General features: G+C 39.2%; 1 pseudogene; it reads right to left on the bottom strand.

The window, feature by feature from the left end:
- Window positions 1–5,657: 5,657 nt before the first annotated feature.
- Window positions 5,658–8,043, bottom strand: part of LOC135206996 (angiopoietin-4-like) — a 7,930-nt pseudogene continuing 5,544 nt past the window's right edge.

Raw genomic sequence — 8,043 nt, forward strand, 5'->3', positions numbered from 1 at the left:
CTATAGCAGCCCTAACAGATTGGAGCAGAGATGGGATCGGGTTTGTTATCCTGCAGCAGTACTGTGCTTGTACCTCAGCTGATGTCCCATTCTGCTGCAAGAGTGGGTGGCGTATTGCCCTATGTGGGAGCCGTCACTTGTCACAAGCTGAAGCTGGGTATGCTTCTGTTGAGGGAGAGGCCTTAGCTGTCACGTGGTGTCTCAATAAGGCCAGTCTACTCCTGTTGGGCTGCCCCAACTTATTGATCGTGACTGACCACCGCCCGCTGGTCAAGCTACTGCCCTTGAGCAAGAATGCCTCATACTTGACTAGGAGAGGGTCAAAGTAGCAAGCCTCTATAGACCCTGTATACCAGTTGTTGGTAGCTAAAGTGGCAGTAAATGACTGGCGCCCGCAGAAGGCACAGGGGTTGGCCTGCCTATGTCAGTTCTACTCAGGGACAGGTTATCTATGGTAGAAGACCTGATAGTCTATACTTATGAGCAAGGATGCCCACGTCTGCTCATCCCAGAGGAACTTCGCCGTCAAGTCATTACAGGCCTTCACGCAGGACATCAGGGCTAGGCAATCAGTTTACTGGCCAGGCAGGGAAGGTGACCTGCAGAGCCACAGGGATGGATGTGCCTCTTGTGATATACATGCTCCATCACAACCTGCTGAACCATTAGTACTCACAGCACCCCTAGAATACCCATTCCAGTCAACGGTGGTGGACATGCTACAGTTGGAGGGCCATATGTACAAGGCCTATGCAGACAGGCTCACGAGGTGGCTGGAAGTCGCACACTTTCCACATGGTACAACATCATCAAGAATCATATCAGTGTTGAGGACGTATTTCACAAGATGGGGAGCACCAGAGCTAATCTCGACAGATGGGGGCACAAACCTCATTAACGAAGAGACCACATCATTCTTCAGAAAATGGGGGGTTACTGTACGCTTTTCATCAGCCCATAACCCCCAGTCCAATGGAAGGACTGAAGCAGCAGTCAAGACTGCCAGGAGGATCATCAGGTCTAATATAGGCAAAGGAGGATTGCAACAAGGCATCTCTGGCAATTCTTCAGTACCTCAACACCCCTCCCAAGGGATTCGACAAGTCCCCAGCACAGCTTGCCATCGGTAGGTAGCTCAGAGTTGGAGTGCCAATGCCCAGACAGTATTACAAGGTGAAGAGACACTGGGACGAGATAATCCAGAAGAGGGAACTACAAATAGCAGAGTCCCAAAAGGAGACCCAACCACTTGCTGGGACCAGGTAGCTTCTACCCCTTGCTGTAGGCTGCAGGGTAAGAGTGCAGGATCCTGTAACCAATGCCTGGGACCGATCTGGGTTGGTAGCGGAGTCCAAGGGCCACCGACAGTATCTCATTAGGCTGGATGGCAGCGGTCGAGTGTCACTCAGAAACAGGAAGCACCTGAAAGTGCTAAAATGTCAGCCCTCAACGTCGTCAGCCACTTCCCCATGCCCGGACGCATATTTCCCAAGTCTGGAAGAGTTTAGGGATGGGAAAAATTAGGACCATGACGTCACAAGCCACGCCTTTTAGCCCCCTCCTCAGTCCTATATCCATTACTGCCGCCAATCACGATGCCAAAGAAATACTTTCTTCTCTGTTTCACAGTTTACGGCTTGTATGACATACATTTTAGTCAGATATATCTAAACATAATGCAACACTAATTTAACAACAATATATTCTTCAAATGAGATACACCGTGAAATATATTATGCGTTATTGGCTTCTCCCTCTTGATAAATAATATTTTCGATATCTCATGGGATGACTCGAACAATATACAAGATGGTAAAAATGATGGTATCTGACCTGTTTGTAGGGGAAAATAGAGAGAGGGAGTAGGCTTACACTAAGGATTTCTATGGACTTATTTACTGGGCATTGTATAAAAGCAATATACTGGTCATTACTAGGCCATGAACAGGAATCAGACTGATATAGTCCCTACTATTTACAACGACACAGTATCAGCTTCATTCACTAAATTATTTCAAGAGCTAATGTGCCCTTAGGAAACCTAAGGAAATCTACGGTTTTGTTGTTTTGGTGATCTAAGTTAGCCTACTATAACCAAATATAGTTACATGACAAACTCATCCTGTCAGTAGCTAATCCGAATACAGTTGTTTTTCAAGGTGTACTTGATCAGCTGTAGTAAAAAATTGCCTTTTTGAGGTTGATTCTGTTTTCATAAAACCTTCCAGATGTCCTTTCCTGATTGGTGCTTGTCATTCATTGTGTAAAAATATATAAATAGTTTTTATTGAAAATTTTTTGCTTTTGATTTTTACTTTTCATATATTGTGTACAAACAAATAAAAAGTGATAATATAATTCAGTATTGAATATTTTAGCAATTATAGGAGTACAGAATACAACCTATTTACGGAGTTACAGTAGACTTTTTACTTAGCTGAACTAGAAGTGATGCATAAATTTATTAGAACTACGATAAGCTTTAAAGTAAATATGTATGACACATTTTTTCAACTCTTTCAACAGAACATTTTATGCAAATATTCAACGGGATAACGATAGTATATGAGTATACTCAATGGCCAACTGTATGCCTTAAATTAAGTGCATACATTTTTTTTACATATAGATTTTTGGCCTTATGCCAAGGGGCAACTAAGTCCATTCAGCGCTAAAAGGAAATTGACAGTAAAAGGTTTGAAAGATGTTACAGGAGGAAAACCTCAAAGCAGTTGCACTATGAAGCAATTGTTAGGAGAGGGTGGACAATAAGATAGAAGAAAGAGAATATGAACGGAGGTAACGGTAAAATGACTAAAAGTAGTTGCAGCTAGGCGCCGAAGGCACGCTGCAAAGAACCTTAAGTAATGCCTGCATTGCACCAATGAGGTGAACTGACGGCACTATCCCTCTACGGGGCGCATAAATTTATTATCAAAACTGTATCCTCCGCGTTTCTTTTAGGCATAAGGCAATCATTATTTTAGTTCTGTACAAAATTCCTTTTTATAGCCTGAAACAACAGGCAGTAACGCCTGAAAAACGTTCCATGCCCCATGCTTTTAAAATCGAGACTTTCAAAGTCCAAGATTCTTGATGGGAGTCGAAGTCCCGCGAAGTTCTTGGCCTCCTCTGTAGTCTGTAGTGCTAATATACCATAATTTTTTTACCATCAATTTTACCATCTTTTATATTGTTTGATTCATCCCATGTTTTATCGCAACTCTTTCTAAATGGCATTAAACATGCATTTTCAAGTATATAATTTAGCAACTCGCGATGAAAATATTATTTATGCAGTAAATATCGACTTTGTGAGCAGGAATTACGAGGCACTGAGCACTATTATCAAATGGGAGAACCCAATAACGTTTGATATATTTCATGATGTATCTCATTTGAAGAGTATATTGTTTGTTGAATTAGTGTTGCATTATTTTTAGATATATCTGACTAAAATGTATAGGTCATACAAGCCGTAAATTGTGAAATGGGGAAGTTTTCCCTCGGCTATGAGACAGAGTGTAGCTCAAAGGCGTGGCTTGTGACGTCATGGATCAGCTCCAGGCGCTTTGATTGGTCCTAATTTTCCCCAACCCTAAACTCTTCCACACTTGGGAAATATGCGCCCCGGGGATGGAGATCCACCTAGCCTCACAGGGTGGTGGCGTTTGTATGTGTATGTGTGTGTGTGTGTGTGTGTTGGAGTGAGGTTTGTGGGCGGGTTGGGGGCGGGAAAATCGTTTTGGGCACATACATGTATGCGTATCAATCAGGCTGAATAAGAAATAACGAAGGAATATGAATATCGTACCAGAGGTAACCACTTTACCATAAAAGACCGAAAGGTCATCGTTAGCAAAAGCTGTAAGGTTAGTCGACCACGTAAGTATACCGTACAGGTAGCACGATTCTAGGAGAATATTGTTTTGAACACTGGCAAACCTGTAAGGCTAGTAAGTAGACTACATGAGCATACCGTACAGGTAGCACGATTCAAGGAAAATACAGTTAAGGACACTGGTGCATCTGCTTGTACGGTAAACCAGAGGAAAATGGTTTTTGACAAATATTTCGTACTATAAGTTGTTGACCCTGACTTATGATTCTGGATCTGTTTGTGAATCTGTTTATTACCATTAAGTTATGATTCTAGTTCTGTTTTTTAAGTTGTTTGTTGCCCTTAAAGTATGATTCTAGTTCTGTTTGTGAATCTGTTGTTGCCCTTAAATGTATGATTCTAGTTCTGATTGTGAATTTGTCTGTTGCCCTTAATTTATGGTTCTAGTCCTGTTTGTGAATTTGTTTGTTCCCCTTAAGCAATGGTTCTAGTTCTGTTTCTGAATTTGTTTGCCGCCATTAAGGCATGATTCTAGTTATGCTTGTGAATCTGCTTGTTGCCCTTAAACTATGAATGATTCTAATTCTGTTCATGAATCTGATTTTTACCCTTAAATTATGATTCTAGTCCTGTTTGTGTATATGTTTGTTGCCCTTCAGTTATGAATGATTCTAGTTCTGTTTGTGAATCTGATTGTTGCCCTTAAGTTATGACTCTAGTTCTGTTTGTGAATCTGTTTGTTGCCTTTAAGTCATTATTCTAGCTCTGTTTTTTAATTTGTTTGCTGCCCTTAAGGTATGATTCTAGTTCTGTTTGTGAAGCTGTTTGTTGCCTTTAAATTATAATTCTAGTTCTGTTTGTGAATTTGTTTGTTGCCCTTAAGTTATGAATGATTCTAGTTCTGTTTGTGAATCTGATTGCTGCCCTTTAGATATGATTCTAGTCCTGTTTGTGAATATGTTTGTTCCCCTTGAGTTATGATTCTAGTTCTGTTTTTTAATTTGTTTGTTACCATTAAGGTATGATTCTAGTTCTGTTTGTGAATCTGTTTGTTGCCCTTAAGGTATGATTCTAGTTCTGTTTGTTGCCCTTAAGGTATGGTTCTAGTTCTGTTTGTGAATCTGTTTGTCGCCCTTAAGTTATGAATGATTCTATTTCTGTTTGTGAATCTGGTTGCCCTTAATTATGATTTTAGTCCTGTCTGTGAATGTTTGTTGTCCTTCAGTTATGATTCTAGTTCTGTTTGTGAATTTGTTTGTTGCCCTTAAGGTATGATTCTAGTTTTGTTTATGAATCTGTTTGTTGCCCTAAAAGTTATGATTCTAGTTCTGTTTGTGAATTTGTTTGTTGCCCTTAAAGTATGATTCTAGTTCTGTTTGAGAATCTGTTTGTTTCCCTTTAATTATGATTCTAGTTCTGTTTGTCAATCTGTTTTTTGCCCTCAAGATATGAATGATTCTAGTTCTGTTTGTGAATCTGACGGATGCTTTTAAGTTATGATTCTAGTCCTATTTGTGAATCTGTTTGTTGCCCTTAAGGTATGTTTCCAGTTCTGATTGTGAATCTGTTTGTTGCCCTTAAACTTATGATTCTAGTTCTGTTTGTGAATATGTTTTTTGCCCTTAAGTTACGACTAGTTCTGCTTGTGGATCTGTTTGTTGCCCTTAAGTTATGATTCTAATTCTGTTTTTTAATTTGTTTGTTGCCCTTAAGGTATGATTCAAGTTCTGTTTGTGAATATGTGTTTCCCGTAATGTATGACTGTAGTTGCTTACGAAAAATGCGATGAATGCAGGTTTTAATCAAACCAACGACATATCACGAAAATCCCACTGGTTATTTATTAATCTCTTAAAACATAACAAAAACAAACGAATATTTGTTCCCATCATAACCGGAAGATGCACATTTCACAGCAATTTACGTTGACCATCAATGAATGTCGAACAGAATAGAGGAAAAGGGAGAAATCTACAGCTCAAGCCGTGTCGTCCTCGACGTTGTCCTCAAGCCGTCGGCGGCCTGATCATCATCACGAGATGTGACAGGTAAGTGTAGTATCCCTGCCACTTCCGCCATTCCAAGAAGTGGTCCGCCTTGGTGTTGGGGGGCAGGTCGGATGGCACGTAGATCCCTGTGGGGTTGCTGAAGTAGCAGTAGTTGTACCACCAGCCACCACCTCCCGACCAGTCGGCGCAACTTCCCCCTAGGGGAGAGAACATGGGGCATTTTATTACGATTCTGCATGGGACACACACACACACACACACACACACACATATATATATATATATATATATATTATATATACTATATATATATATATATATATATCTAACACAGGAGCGTTTTAATAGATGATTATCTAAAATAATATCTTGCCATTATTATTTCTATCACCTTTGCAACTGTTAGGAATAAACGTTTGAGGAAATAAGGATCAAGATTTTTTTTTTTACAGAATTCAGCTCAAATTCAAATTTCGTAAATCATTAAAAAGATAAAAGGAAAGAAACCCACGAATCAAAAACGCGTCGTCTCTTAACATGATCTTAATCATTTATTTGTTTACATATATTTAATGATCTCACCTGATGCCCCGTCGTTGTCCTCATCGTAAGTACTGAAGTCCATGCCATTGTGGTATTCCATGGCATCGCCTCCAGTGCTGGAATCGTTGTACCCACCTACTTGCAGTTCATACCCTCGAGACCCAAAGCGTTGAGGTCCAACACTGAAAGATTTTTGATGATTAATCTGGCATTCATTGACAGAAAACTGATAATTCTAAAAGTGATTTTTTTTTTCAATTTTAACCAATGATTTTCCTAACAAGTTCTCAATGAAAACTCTCTCTCTCTCTCTCTCACACACACACACACCCGCAAAACACACACACACACACACACACACACACACACACACACACACACACACATATATATATATATATATATATATATATATATATATGTATATATATATATATTTATTTATTATATATATATATATATATATAATATATATATATTTATATATATATATATATATATATATATATATAAAACCATAGCCTTTTTTTCTCTCCTCTTAAGTCTTACGGAATAATAATGCCAGCCCAAAGTAGTTTTATAGCCCTTACAGACGCTTGGATTATATTCTTCCATATTGCCGTTAAAATGAACTTTGAATCAATTCAGTATGAAGTCAGTGATTACTGAAAATGACACCATTGGCACCCGAATACAAGTACGTAAAAACTGAACTAACGGCATGATCATAATGCCATCGGTTTAATTTATTCACACCATATTATGATAAGTACTGTGTACTGAACTACTGAGAATCGTGATATCGTAACTTTGCCAGAAACGAAAAAGATTGTGAGAAAGATTTGAAGCAGTTCCTATTGCAGGGTCATAAATCTATTAGCACGAAAAGCTATTAATCTGTTACTATCAGTTGCGAAATACACCAAATCCAACAATAGTTCCTGATACTTCCGCTTCATGTTTACATGCGCTACCATCGGCCTGGTTCGACCTAGGGGCGCGTTATTAGGTTACTAGTGTGCGGTGCTCCGTCGTCGAGTCTTTTGAAGTCATACTTGATGTGTCGCCTTTTGCGAGAGTTTCGGGTTCAGTGCGAGGAAGTAGGTCGTTCTTGACACCACAAAATTATCTGGGTCTTTTAAAAGTAACAGTGAAGAATCTACAGCGGCTTCGTGCAGTGACAAATCTCAAAAGGCCAGACTTCAGGCATATCACTGGTAACGTACAACTCGCTTACATTTTTGCTCGTAGCCTTTAAATGAAACTCGTAGTTTGTTTTTTTGAATGTGTAATAATACCAGTTAGGAGAGTAGCATAAAAACAAGTTCATAACAACGAATGTAAGTAACGGGATATGACTAGCCTTCATTGTAGGACAGGTGGCAAATTCTGTACATGCTGAGATCACACCTTGAAAGTAAGGTATTGTGTAACATATCAGTTAGGAATAAGGTAATTAATTGCCGTGGAAGGCTTGCTTGTTCGTAGAATCTACAATAAGGATATCGACTTATTATTACTACTTCCATTTTGGTGTCGAACTCGCGTTATTAGGTATAACTGTACGGATGATTTGGTAAACGATTGTTTATCGAGGCCATTTAGTTCTTCATTTTATTTACATTCGTTTGTATAAATTGTATGTCCTGT

Source organism: Macrobrachium nipponense, chromosome 11, assembly GCF_015104395.2.
Source record: "Macrobrachium nipponense isolate FS-2020 chromosome 11, ASM1510439v2, whole genome shotgun sequence".
NCBI lineage: Eukaryota > Metazoa > Arthropoda > Malacostraca > Decapoda > Palaemonidae > Macrobrachium > Macrobrachium nipponense.